This window comes from Mesoplodon mirus (assembly GCF_964341445.2).
Source record: "Mesoplodon mirus genome assembly, chromosome: 6".
Lineage (NCBI taxonomy): Eukaryota > Metazoa > Chordata > Mammalia > Artiodactyla > Ziphiidae > Mesoplodon > Mesoplodon mirus.
In genome coordinates, this window is record NC_138982.1 from 80930433 (window position 1) to 80944530 (window position 14098).

Genomic DNA, 14098 nt, shown 5'->3' on the forward strand with positions numbered 1-14098 from the left:
GATATATGTATACGTATAACTGGTTCACTTTGTCACAGAGCAGAAATTAACACACCATTAGCAATTATACTCCAATAAAGATGTTGAAAAGACTTCACATGGTGGAATCTTGAATCCAAGCTTCTGGATTCCCAGGTCGGTGCTGTCTCCACTACAGTATGCTGCTTTCTTTAATACTCTATTGTGTGACAGGAAATCAGTAACAGCATTGGTACTGCATTGTAATCTGCCAGCGGGCATCAAAGTGATGCTGTCCGCACCATCTCTTCAGAACTTTACATCCAGTGGGAAACCTTAGATAAGAGTAAATACCTGGGTAGCTCGTTATGTTTACAAAGCATACTCAAGAGTCTACCTTATTTAATCGTCATGACACGGAGGTAGGACTAGGTGAAATTTGTTGGTGTGGTTTTGTCACACCCTTTCCCCTCCTCTGAGTTTGAAGTCAATTAAGAAATTGACATAGATTTGAGAAAGGGATATAAATATCAGCTTTATCAAATCTGAATTGAACTTCTATGTAAATTGAGTATTACCAACCAAAATCAGACTCCCTCTACTCCCAGATAGCATTTCACAAGACTGACCCTAACACACCACAGATCCAAAGGGAGGTCAAGTCAAATCTTACGCCTTGTAGTGCTGCCCAGTTAGTATTTCTCCCACAGGCGGAAAAAGATCTAAAAAGATTTCTTCTGGGCAGCTGTTGTCAACCCTGTTGCACTTTAGAATCACTATGGGAGCTTTCAAAATATACAAAAGTATGGGCCCATCCCCAGACCAATTGAAACCTGATCTCTAGAGGTGGAGTCTGGGCATCAATAATTATTGATGCCCACTGAGCTCTTCTCTGTGACTCAGTTACCCAGCAAGGATGATGATTCTTTTGTGAAAATCCCTTCATGATAACTTGAGGTCAGTGAAGTAGGATTTTTACAGATGAAGAAATGGGCCCAAAGTGGTGAAGTGACTTGCCCGGGTTCTCTTAAAGTAAATCGTGACAGAGCTGGAGCTAGAATCCATTCATATATTTAAAAAAAATTTTTTTTAATTGAATGCCTACTTAAGACCAGGCGCTGATTACTAATCCAATGTTCTTTGCTTCTCCCTGTCAGTTACCTTTCTTGAACTGAAATGTAAGATGGATGTACATTTGCTGGACATAAGATGGTATATTCACGTGGAATACTGAATTGGCTGTATTGAAGCCAGCTTCAACTAAGTCGGAGTACCTGCTGAATCATGGAGCACAAAAGCAGCAAAACAGATCAACGTGACTAGAAACATTCGTAAAAGGATGGCTTGGTCAAATATTTTGGGATAAAGCCACAAGGCAGAAGACAGCCTTTCCATGGGCGAGGAAAACCTCATCAAGTCACTATACACTGCTTCTTTTGACCACAGGTAAACAAATGGCTAACATCCTAAGCAGCGGTGATGAACAAGTTGACATTACCACGAAAGATAACAAAATGTAGACATCTGCCTAGAAGAAAACACTATAGTTCATCCATAAACATAGATTCTCTTGCTAAGAAACAGAAAAGTTCAACTCAACTACACATTTTTATAAGCACTATGCATAATTTCTACCCCAGTTTCTTTTAGGTCTAGCTATAAGATTACATGATTATTTTATTGCTTAAATCTGAATAGTAATCTTAAGACCTCTGTAAATATATGGAAGACTTAAATGGAAAAGTAAACTTGCTCATGATGACATGGAAACTCAAAGAAAAAATATTCTTAAAATGTTACTGTGGGTATTTTCTTTCTACGAATAAAGACAGGATTTAATGTTGCTTTGGGGTTTTTTTAAGCTGAATTAAATAAAGATTTGTGAAATAAGTTTAACTTCTTGGAAATTAAGCTTATGTAACAGCTAGAAAGCTTCTACAATTTTAGAATTTTATCATTATTTGTAATTTTAACCTGTGTGTAAACTCAACAATGATCTCTGAGTTTTTTCCTTACTTTGAGTCTACAGTTATCTGTGTTCAAAACTCCTTTCCATTTTTGTAGCTCTCAAATATTTGTAAGTTCTTGCTTCACTCACCCTACCCTTTTTAATCACCTCTATTTGGGTCTTTTAATCTTTCCTCCTAAACCAGTGCACAAGCAGCCAGAGGCAGTGTTAGTGGAATAATGAGAACTTTGCCCCTGAATCTGCAATTAAAATTCTACCCTTTAAATTACTTCCAGGGGTTTGTTGTAGTGGATAAGTCAATAGGCAGCTTTGAAACAAACTATCTGTTTTTTATTTCTGCTGAGGGCAGCATCTCATAAAAGAAAGACGTGTGTAAATGACCAATGGATAAAAACGAATCAGATGATTGCTAGATCCCTGTGACTTAAGCTTTGGCATGACTGTAATTACATTTTTAACCCTGGCTGAAATTGAACAGTACCGCCTGCAGAGGGAGAAGGAGTTCAAGGCCAAGGAAGCTGCAGCTCTGGGATCCCACGGCAGTTGCAGCACTGAAGTGGAGAAGGACACCCAGGAGAAGATGACCATCCTTCAGACCTACTTCCGGCCTAACAAGGATGAAGTCCTGGATAACCTCTTGGTCTTTGTCTGTGACATCTGGCCAGAAATCCAAGAGAATTACCGCATAAACGGGTAGGGGAACAACAAAAACGCTGTTCCGTGGATTGGCATTTTAGATGCCTTCATGGAATATGAGGCTTTAGCAATATTGGGTTATATTCTTGTGAAAAGGCATTAAATTATTTCTGTATATTATATAATAGGTCCCTTAACTTTTTGCAGAATAGCAAACGTAACTTCTTTGTACAAACTTAGAGCCTATCCAAAGATTTTATCTTTTTACCTCGTATTTCTTAGAAACTTAACGGGTATATGTTGTCTGTTTTCCTATCCCTTTCGCTCAAGTGGCATATTATGAACACTGACTTTTTCTTTCTTAGATATAGTTTTAAAAAAAACAATTTTCTTAAGAAAGAAAGGGATTAAATTTTTTTTTTCCCTAAATCTTTCTTGAAGGTCAGGGGCTTTATCTATGAAAAAGTAGCAAATAGTTATTTGTAACCTATGTGAACAGCCAGCCTTAAAATAGTCCTTTCCAGATAAGAGTTAGAACAATGGGTACTAGTATTGGGCTGCTTTTGGTTTTTCTTATTCAAAATTACTAGATGATAGAATTTAAGAACTTGTTACATGTCACTACTTAGTATACTGATATTGTACTAATAACCATTTAAAAGTCCAAAATAAAAATATAAATAAATAAATAGAACATTTAGCACAGAAAAGCTTTAAATGTACTTAAAAACCTTGCATTGGAAAGACCCCAGGATTACGTGGGTTCATAGTTGAGCCTTAGTTGACCTTTAGTTAATTCTCATGTTATTTTAAATGGTCAAAGCCTAGAGCAAAAAGTGGGACTCTCTTCAGTTCATTTTAAGGTTTAATATCAAAGCTTGATATAGTTGATATATTTCATCTAATCTAAGATGCCGACGATGGCAAAATTCACATTATGTACTATGACAAAAATACTTTCTTAGCACTTGGAATTTTTATTTTAAATTTACTCAGATTTAGGCTTATTTTAAAAGATTATCTTCTATCACTCTTGTGCATCATAAAAAAAGGTCTTCATACTCAGAGTCAAGCTCTTCTGAATCACTTTTCAATCCAAAGCTGCTGATGTCTGTGTTTTTCCACAAAATATTGTTCTCCACACCACCAAAGCATTGGTAATACTGCCTTTCCCAAAGGAAGGGTCCATTGCTGTCTCTGGATTGTTTTTTTATTTTTCTCAAACTGCTGACGTTGGCCAGTTTTGATGCCACATCTTTCTTACTCTTGCTGCAAGTGTCAATGGAAGGTTTCAGACAAGTTCACACAGGCACCAGCAACAACAGCTACTGCACAACTTAGGCCTGGCCTATGGCAGTTGTCAGTGGCACCTTGATTTCAGAGATACTAAAGCATGAAACAATATGCATCACAAAACTGGTGAAAAATAATAGTGCAAAACCATAATCTCACATATGGAGTACAGGTGCAAACATTCTAGGGTATCAGGCAACCAGAATCCTGCAATGCATCACAGGAATAATGACCAAACACCAGACATTCAAATCTGAGGAGCAGTTGGGTAATTAACAGGAAGAGAAATTGAGTGAAGACAGTCAAGCCATGACTAGAACAGTGCTGGTATCACTTTTTTAGAAAAACAGTACTTGACCAGGGGTCCAGAGACCCAAGTTATAATCTTAATTCAGTCACTGAGCTTCTGTGTGACTTGGACCAGGACATGTCGCTCCCTGGTCTTAGTATCCTCAAGTAAAAGAAGGGTCTACCCGAGGCCCTTTCCAGCTCTGATATTCTGGGACCCCATGAGTCTAGGCCAGTGTCTCATCCATGAAGAATCCAGCCCAGGTTTTGTACAGAACTTTGTGTAAGTCAAACCCTTGGTTACTCAGGTAGAAAACTGGTCATGCTGCCCAGTAAATCCTCCTGCTCTTTAATTTCACACAACAGTGCAGAGTGTAACCACAGCTCCAGTGAAAATAAAAAATTACCAGGTTCCCCTCCCAGCTTATTCCAGACAAATATTCATGTCCTGACTCCTTTCTGAACCACCCCCCGTAAAAGCCCCAGGAGGCCTCCTGTGCAATAGCCTTCAATGAGAGTCCAAGGCAAGGCACTGAACTTATTTTTATTGCCACCTCAGAGCTTTCTTACATACTCACTCCCTCTTCCTGCAGCTCCTTATTATCCTCTTGATACTTCTTTTATTTAAAATGAATTTACACATATTTATTTACATTTTTATTGTGGAAAAATAGACATAACATAAAACGTACCATTTTAACCATTTTAAGTGTGCGGTTCATTAGCATTAAGTACATTCACATTGTCGTACAAACTTTATTTAATTTTTACATTAAAAAAACCCACATGTCCTTAGTAATAACTTCAAATAGCACCTGAAGGTATCAAATGAAAAATTAAAGTCTCTTAATCGTTGTTCCAAAAGAAATCACTCTTACGTTTCTTGTGGATACTTCCAGAATTAATTTATATATCAGTATATACAGTATGTACAGTACCTATTTTTAAAATATTTATATAAGCAGGTTTTTTTTATTTTTAAACATTTATACACATTGTGCTGCCTTTGCTTTTTCATTTAACAGAATATCTTGGAGCTGTTTCTGTGTCAACACATACACCTCTACCTGAATCCTTTTGTTGTTTTTAAATGTATGATTATAAGATAATTGATTTAACCAGTATCCAATTTTTTAAATTTTATTTATTTTTTTATACAGCAGGTCCTTATTAGTCATCAATTTTATACATATCAGTGTATACATGTCAATCCCAATCTCCCAATTCATCACACCACCCCCACACACCCCCGCCGCTTTCCCCCCTTGGTGTCCATACGTTTGTCCTCTACATGAATCTCCATTTCTGCCCTGCAAACCGGTTCATCTGTACCATCTTTCTAGGTTCCACATATATGCATTAATATATGATATTTGTTTTTCTTGTTCTGACTTACTTCACTCTGTATGACAGTCTCTACTCTGTATGACAGTCTCTAGATCCATCTATGTCTCTACAAATGACCCAATTTTGTTCCTTTTTATGGCTGAGTAACGTTCCATTGAATATACGTACCACATATTCTTTATCCATTTGGCTGTTGATGGGCATTTAGGTTGCTTCCATGACCTGGCTATTGTAAATAGTGCTGCAATGAACATTGGGGTGCATGTGTCTTTTTGAATTATGGTTTTCTCTGGGTATATGCCCAGTAGTGGGATTGCTGGGTCATGGTAATTCTATTTGTAGTTTTTTAAGGAACCTCCATACTGTTATCCATAGTGGCTGTATCAATTTACATTCCTACCAACAGTGTAAGAGGGTTCCCTTTTCTCCACACCCTCTCCAGCATTTGTGGTTTGTAGATTTTCTGATGATGCCCATTCTAACTGGTGTGAGGTGATACCTCATTGTAGTTTTGATTTGCATTTCTCTAATAATTAGTGATGTTGAACAGCTTTTCATGTGCTTCTTGGCCATCTGTATGTCCTCTTTGAGGAAATGTCTATTTAGGTATTCTGCCCATTTTTGGATTGAGTTGTTTGTCTTTTTAATATTGAGCTGCATGAGCTGTTTATATATTTTGAGATTAATCCTTTGTCTGTTGATTTGTTTGCAAATATTTTCTCCCATTCTGAGGGCCGTCTTTTCATCTTGTTTATGGTTTCCTTTGCTTTGCAAAAGCTTTTAAGTTTCATTAGGTCCCATTTGTTTATTTTTGTTTTTATTTCCATTACTCTAGGAGGTGGATCAAAAAAAGATCTTGCTGTGATTTATGTCAAAGAGTGTTCTTCCTATGTTTTCCTCTAAGAGTTTTATAGTGTCCTGTCTTACATTTAGGTCTCTCATCCATTTTGAGTTTATTTTTGTGTATGGTGTTAAGGAGTGTTTTAATTTCATTCTTTTACATGCAGCTGTCCAGTTTTCCCAGCACCACTTATTGAAGAGACTGTCTTTTCTCCATTGTATATCCTTGCCTCCTTTGTCATAGATTAGTTGACCATAGGTGCATGGGTTTATCTCTGGGCTTTCTATCCTGCTCCATTGATCTATAGTTATGTTTCTGTGCCAGTAACATATTGTCTTGATTACTGTAGCTTTGTAGAATAGTCTGAAGTCAGGGAGTCTGACTCCTCCAGCTCCGTTTTCTTCCCTCAAGACTGGTTTGAGGGCCTCCCTGGTGGCGCAGTGGTTGAGAGTCCGCCTGCCGATGCAGGGGATGCGGGTTCGTGCCCCGGTCTGGGAGGATCCCATATGCCGCGGAGCGGCTGGGCCCGTGAGCCATGGCTGCTGAGCCTGCGCGTCCGGAGCCTGTGCTCCGCAACGGGAGAGGCCACAACAGTGAGAGGCCCGCATACCACAAAAAAAAAAAAAAAAAAAAAAAAAAAAGACTGGTTTGGCTATTCGGGGTCTTTTGTGTCTCCATACAAATTTTAAGATTTTCTGTTCTAGGTCTGTAAAAAATGCCATTGGAAATTTGATAGGGATTGCATTGAATCTGTGGATTGCTTTGGGTACTATAGTCATTTCCACAGTATTGATTCTTCCAGCCCAAGAACTTGGTATATCTCTCCATCTGTTGGTATCATCTTTAATTTCTTTCCACATTATCTTATAGTTTTCTGAATAGGTCTTTTGTCTCCCTAGGTAGGTTTATTCCTAGGTATTTTATTCTTTTTGTTGCAATGGTAAATGGGAGTGTTTCCTTAATTTCTCTTTCAGATTTTTCATCATTAGTGTATAGGAATGCAAGAGATTTCTGTGGATTAATTTTGTATCCTGCAACATTACCAAATTCATTGATTAGCTCTAGTAGTTTTCTGGTGACATCTTTAGGATTCTCTATGTATAGTATCACGTCATCTGCAAACAGTGACAGTTTTACTTCCTCTTTTCCAGTTTATATTCCTTTTATTTCTTTTTCTTCTCTGATTGCCGTGGCTAGGTCTTCTAAAACTATGTTGAATAATAGTGGTGAGAGTGGACATCCTTGTCTTGTTCCTGATCTTAGAGGAAGTGCTTTCAGTTTTTCACCATTGAGAATGATGTTTGCTGTGGGTTTGTCGTATATGACCTTTATTATGTTGAGGTAGGTTCCCTCTATGCCCACTTTCTGGAGAGTTTTTATCATAAACGGGTGTTGAATTTTGTCAAAAGCTTTTTCTACATCTATTGAAATGATCATATGGTTTTTCTCCTTCAGTTTGTTAAAATGGTTTATCACATTGATTGATTTGCATATATTGAAGAATCCTTGCATCGCTGGGATAAATCCCACTTGATCATGGTGTATGATCCTTTTAATGTGTTGTTGCATTCTGTTTGCTGGTATTTTGTTGAGGATTTTTGTATCTATATTCATCAGTGATATTGGTCTATAATTTTCTTTTTTTGTGATACATTTTTCTGGTTTTGGTATCAGGGTGATGGTGGCCTCATAGAATAAGTTTGGGAGTGTTCCTTCTTCTGCAATTTTTTGGAAGAGTTTGAGAAGGATGGGTGTTAGCTCTTCTCTAAATGTTTGATAGAATTCACCTGTGAAGCCATCTTGTCCTGGACTATTGTTTGTTGGAAGATTTTAAATCATAGTTTCAATTTCATTACTTCTGATTGATCTGTTCATATTTTCTATTTCTTCCTGGTTCAGTCTTGGAAGGTTATACCTTTCTAAGAATTTTTCCATTTCTTCCAACTTGTCCATTTTATTGGCATAGAGTTGTTTGTAGTACTCTCTTAGGATGCTTTGTATTTCTGCAGTGTCTGTTGTAACTTCTCCTTTTTCATTTCTAATTTTATTGATTTGAGTCCTCTCTCTCTTTTTCTTGATCAGTCTGGCTAATGGTTTATCAATTTTGTTGTCTTCTCAAAGAACCAGCTTTTAGTTTTATTGATCTTTGCTACTGTTTTCTTTGTTTCTATTTCATTTATTTCTGCTCTGATCTTTATGATTTCTTTCCTTCTGCTAACTTTGGGTTTTGTTTGTTCTTCTTTCTCTAGTTCCTTTAGGTGTGAGGTTAGATTGTTTATTTGAGATTTTTCTTGTTTCTTGAGGTAAGCTTGTATAGCTATAAACTTCCCTCTTAGAACTGCTTTTGCTGCATCCCATAGGTTTTGTCTTTTTTTTTTTTTTTTTTTGCAGAACGCAGGCCTTTCACTGTTGTGGCCTCTCCCATTGCGGAGCACAGGCTCCAGACGTGCAGGCTCAGCGGCCATGGCTCACAAGCCCAGCCACTCTGCAGCATGTGGGATCTTCCCAGACCGGGGCACAAACCCATGTCCCCTGCATCGGCAGGCGGACTCTCAACCACTGCGCCACCAGGGAAGCCCCTATACCATAGGTTTTGGATCATCGTGTTTTCACTGTCATTTGTCTCCAGGTATTTTTTTATTTCCTCTTTGATTTCTTCATTGATCTCTTGTTTATTTACTAACGTATTGTTTAGCCTTCATGTGTTTGTGTTTTTTACGGTTTTTTTCCCTGTAATTGATTTCTAATCTCATAGCATTGTGGTCAGAAAAGATGCTTGGTATGATTTCAATTTTGTTAACTTTACTGAGGCTTGGTTTGTGACCCAAGATGTGATCTATCCTGGAGAATGTTCCATGTGCACTTGAGAAGAAAGTGTAATCTGCTGTTTTGGGATGGAATGTCCTATAAATATCAATTAAATCTGTGTGGTCTGTTATGTCATTTAAAGCTTGTGTTTCCTTATTTATTTTCTGTTTGGATGATATGTCCATTGGTGTAAGTGAGGTGTTAAAGTCCCCCAGTATTATTGTGTTACTGTCGATTTCCTCTTTTATAGCTGTTAGCAGTTGCCTTATGTATTGAGGTGCTCCTACGTTGGATGCATATATATTTATAATTGTTATATCTTCTTCTTGGATTGATCCCTTGATCATTATGTAGTGTCCTTCCTTGTCTCTTGTAACATTCTTTACTTTAAAGTATATTTTATCTGATATGAGTATTGCTACTGCAGCATTCTTTTGATTTCCATTTGCATGGAATGTCTTTTTCCATCCCCTCACTTTCAGTCTGTATGTGTCCCTAGGTCTGAAACGGGTCTCTTGTAGACAACATATATATGGGTCTTGTTTTTGTATCCATTCACCAAGCCTGTGTGTTTTGGTTGGAGCATTTAATCCAGTCACGTTTAAGGTAATTATCAATATGTATGTTCCTGTGACCATTTTCTTAATTGTTATGGGTTTGTTTTTGTAGGTCCTTTTCTTCTCTAGTGTTTCCCACTTAGAGAAGTTCCTTTTAGCATTTGTTGTAGAGTTGGTTTGGTGGTGCTGAATTCTCTTAGCTTTTACTTGTTTGTAAAGCTTTTGATTTCTCCGTCATATCTGAATGAGATCCTCGCTGGGTAGAGTAATCTTGGTTGTATGTTCTTCCCTTTCATCACTTTAAGTATATCATGCCACTCCCTTCTGGCTTGTAGAGTTTCTCCTGGGAAATCAGCTGTTCACCTTATGGGAGTTCCCTTGTATGTTATTTGTCATTTTTCCCTTGCTGCTTTCAGTAATTTATCTTTGTCTTTAATTTTTGCCAATTTGATTACTATGTGTCTTGGTATGTTTCTCCTTGCGTTTGTCCTGTATGGGAGTCTCTACACTCCGTGGACTTGGGTGGCTATTTCCTTTCCCATGTTAGGGAAGTTTTGACTATAATCTCCTCAAATATTTTCTCCAGTCCTTTCTCTCTCTCTCTTCTCCTTCTGGGACCCCTAAATGCGAATGTTGTTGCGTTTAATGTTGTCCCAGAGGTCTCTTAGGCTGTCTTCATTTCTTTTCATTCTTTTTTCTTTATTCCGTTCTGCAGCAGTGAATTCCACCATTCTGTCTTCCAGGTCACTTATCCACTCTTCTGCCTCAGTTATTCTGCTATTGATTCCTTCTAGTCTATTTTTCATTTCAGTTATTGTGTTGTTTATCTCTGTTTGTTTGTTCTTTAATTCTTCTAGATCTTTGTTAAACATTTCTTGGAACTCCTCGACCTTTGCCTCCATTCTTTTTCCAATGTCCTGGATCATCTTCACTATCATTATTCTGAATTCTTTTTCCTGAAGGTTGCCTATCTCCACTTCATTTAGTTGTTTTTCTGGGGTTTTATCTTGTTCCTTCATCTCGTACATAGCGCTCTGCCTTTTCATCTCGTCTATCTTTCTGTGAATGTGGTTTTTGTTCCACAGGCTGCAGGATTGTAGTTCTTCTTGCTTCTGCTGTCTGTCCTCTGGTGGATGAGGCTATCTGAGAGGCTTATGCAAGTTTCCTGATGGGAGGGACTGTTGGTGGGTAGAGCTGGCTGTTGCTTTGGTGGGCAGTGCTCAGTAAAACTTTAATCTGCTTGTCTGCTGATGGGTGGGGCTCGGTTCCCTCCCTGTTGGTTGTTTGGCCTGAGGTGACCCAACACTGGAGCCTACCTGGGCTCCCTGTTGGGGCCAATGGTGGACTCTGGGAGGGCCCCCGCCAAGGAGTACCTCCCAGTACCTCTGCTGCCAGTGCCCTCATCCCCACAGTGAGACACAGCCACCCCCTGCCTCTGCAGGAGACCCTCCAACACCAGCAGGTAGGTCTGGTTCAGTCTCCTATGGGGTCACTGCTCCTTCCCCTGGGTCCTGATGTGCACACTATTTTGTGTGTCCCCTCCAAGAATGGAGTCTCTGTTTCCCCCAGTCCTGTCGAAGTCCTGCAGTCAAGTCCCGCTAGCCTTCAAAGTCTGATTCTTTAGGAATTCCTACTCCCACTGCCGGACCCCCAGATTGGGATGCCTGACGTGTGGCTCAGAACCTTCACTCCAGTGGGTGGACTTCTGTGGTATAAATGTTCTCCAGTTTGTGAGTCACCCGCCCAGCAGTCATGGGATTTGATTTTATTGTGATTGCGCCCCTCCTACCATCTCATTGTGGCTCCTCCTTTGTCTTTGGATGTGGGGTATCTTTTTTGGTGAATTCCAATGTCTTCCTGTCAGTGATTGTTCAGCAGTTAGTTGTGATTCTGGTGTTCTCACAAAAGGGGGTGAGAGCACAACCTTCTACTCCGCCATCTTGAACCAATCTTGGTAGGGTTTTTTTTCACTAATTTATTATTTTAATGTCTGGATGTCAGAACATGAGACAAGGTTGGCAGGGCTGGAATCTCCAGGAGAGAGTCCATTCCCTTGCCTTTTCCCACTTCTAGAGGTTGCCTGCATTCTTTGCCTTGTGATGCCACATCACTCTGACCTCTCCTTTCATCCTCACATTGTCTTCTCTCACCAGTATCCAATTGATAGCATCATATTGTTTCTAGTTTTTTGTTGCTATTGTTTTTTTCTTTTTGTTACTGCTGTCTTTGCTATTACAAATAATGCTGCAGTGACCATCCTTGTATATATAATGTGTCATACATTAGCTACTATATCTTTAGTCTCAATTCCTAACTGTGGAATTCCAGAATCAAAGAGCATATGTATGTAACTGGCTTATTTAAAAGACTCTCTTCTTTGTAGAGTCTAAACGTGAAATGGTTTTGTTCCTCAAACCATCATTTTCAACTGTGTTATTTTGAATACCCTTCAGCCTTTTAAGGGCATCTTGAGCAGATTCCATAACTTTCCAGTCCATTTAAAACTTCAGAGTTGATTCAAAGCTCTCTGTTTCCCTTGAGATACTTGGAAGGGCTCCTTCAATGATAGAAACAGAGGAGGAATGGTGGTGGGAAAAAAGCAAACACTTCTTCACTTAAATTTTACCTTGTTGGCTGTGCTGTTTCTCTGGCTGACCAGGCAGATAGTTGATGTTATTTGTATGGCAGGCATCAAGATTTTCGATCTTTGGAGGTGTCTTGTGAGGTCTCCTTCTCTGTTGCACAGTCCCCAGTGTGGGCGACATTACTCTAGCTCAGCTTCTTCCTGAGCTTCCACCACTGGACCACTAGGGCCCACTTCACAGCTGTTGCTCCCTGAATGGGTAACCTTCTTGGATGCAGTACTGGCAAGATAATTCAAGCCCAGAAACCTTGTGTAGGGTCCTCTCCTCTCAATCCATAGAACAAGAAAGTCCCCTTGCCACCCTTGGGGTCCACACTTATTTGGATTCAGGGAGGGGAAAACATCCCTCCTTTCCTCTCACAAAGAAGGGAAAAGACTCTCACGGTGATTATGGTAGTCTTTTCTCACAAGACCACCACTCGTCATTAATCTCACTCTTTTCCAGCCTTCTTAACTTGACTCAGCATGGTTGTTGAGGTGTGTTGATGATAGTATTGCCAGTTTTGCTTCCTTCCAGAAACCCTAGGGAGGTATTTGACCCCATCTTAAGGTGATCAGTTGATGGCTGTCTTGAAACAAAAAAAAAAATATATATATATAGTTTTTCTTACTTAGTGTCTAATAGTGTAAGCTTTCGGTTTTAAATGCAATTTAGGAAGAGAAAAAGTCCCTCGCAATTTCTTGTTACATGCATTTAGCTAGTTACAAATTATTCTCCAAAAAGGCTATATTGATGTACACTACCATCAACAGCAAATGGGAATGCCTGTTTACCAAACCCTCCCTAATACTCCCTTCAACATATTTGAAGACCAAAACTCCTGGTAGAACCAAACTTCTCAGTTTACTTTGTCTTCTGCAGGAGCAGGAAGAAAAAGAAATCAGAGTGGGAATACACAGCCCCAATTCCCCTGCTATCATATGAGTATTTGCTGTGTAGATGTTGGACTATTTTATGTGGATATACTTGACCTCTAATAATTAGCTACAGAGTAATGTCTTGCCTCTGTCAGCCCTGAGAACAGGTACTACCAGAAAGCAGTGGATCTGTTGTGAATACTGAGCCTGGAGGGTAGAGGAGAAGCTAGCATACCTTGAGGCTAATGTTTAGGTGCCTAGGGAGAGACCCCAAGGGGGTTGTATTTTAAAAAATTTAACTGGCCTTTTTCCCCAGGTCCTGGGAATCCACCTCCAAATCCTTGAAATTTTCAGAGTGATAAAAGTGTCTTTGTTATTTGTGGTTGGCTCCCCAGATCATACCTGATAGTTTATGCTAATGAACACCAACTTGCAGCTGGTGTTTGCAGTAAAGGCAGTCTTATGGAGGACTGTGCCCTTAACCTGTGAAGTTTGCACTAACTCTAGGTAGTTGGTGTCAGAACTCCTTACACTGAGGGAGAATCTCTAGGCAAAACTAGAACTGTGAGGTCTAATAACCCTCACCTTTGCGGAGAATCTACTTCCATGACAAAAAGAGTTAAGAAAATTAATTTCTTTTTATATTCATTACTAAAGAGTCGAACAGCCCTGTGGCCTAGCAAAGAGATTATCCACCTAGAATGTCTTCTTTTATCTCTGCTCTAAACACTTGGCCCAGGGGGCTACTTCTACAGGCCAAGCAAAGAGAATAGTAGGTTCATCAGGGATCATAAGTTATTCAACTATGTGTCCGTCTCTGAGAACCTACAATGGTGCTTCCCTTTGATAGATACTTAAAATAATAATAGTGTTGGTAATAATCACAAAATAATTTAGTG

The 14098-nt window shown here is 39.1% G+C and overlaps 1 long non-coding RNA gene across 1 annotated transcript; it reads left to right on the forward strand.

Moving 5' to 3' along the window:
* Positions 1–145: 145 nt before the first annotated feature.
* LOC309805904 lies at positions 146–13583 on the forward strand. The gene is made up of 3 exons (XR_014294326.1): positions 146–1404; positions 2406–2620; positions 13204–13583. It is a non-coding gene; the product is annotated as an uncharacterized lncRNA (long non-coding RNA).
* Positions 13584–14098: the final 515 nt, after the last annotated feature.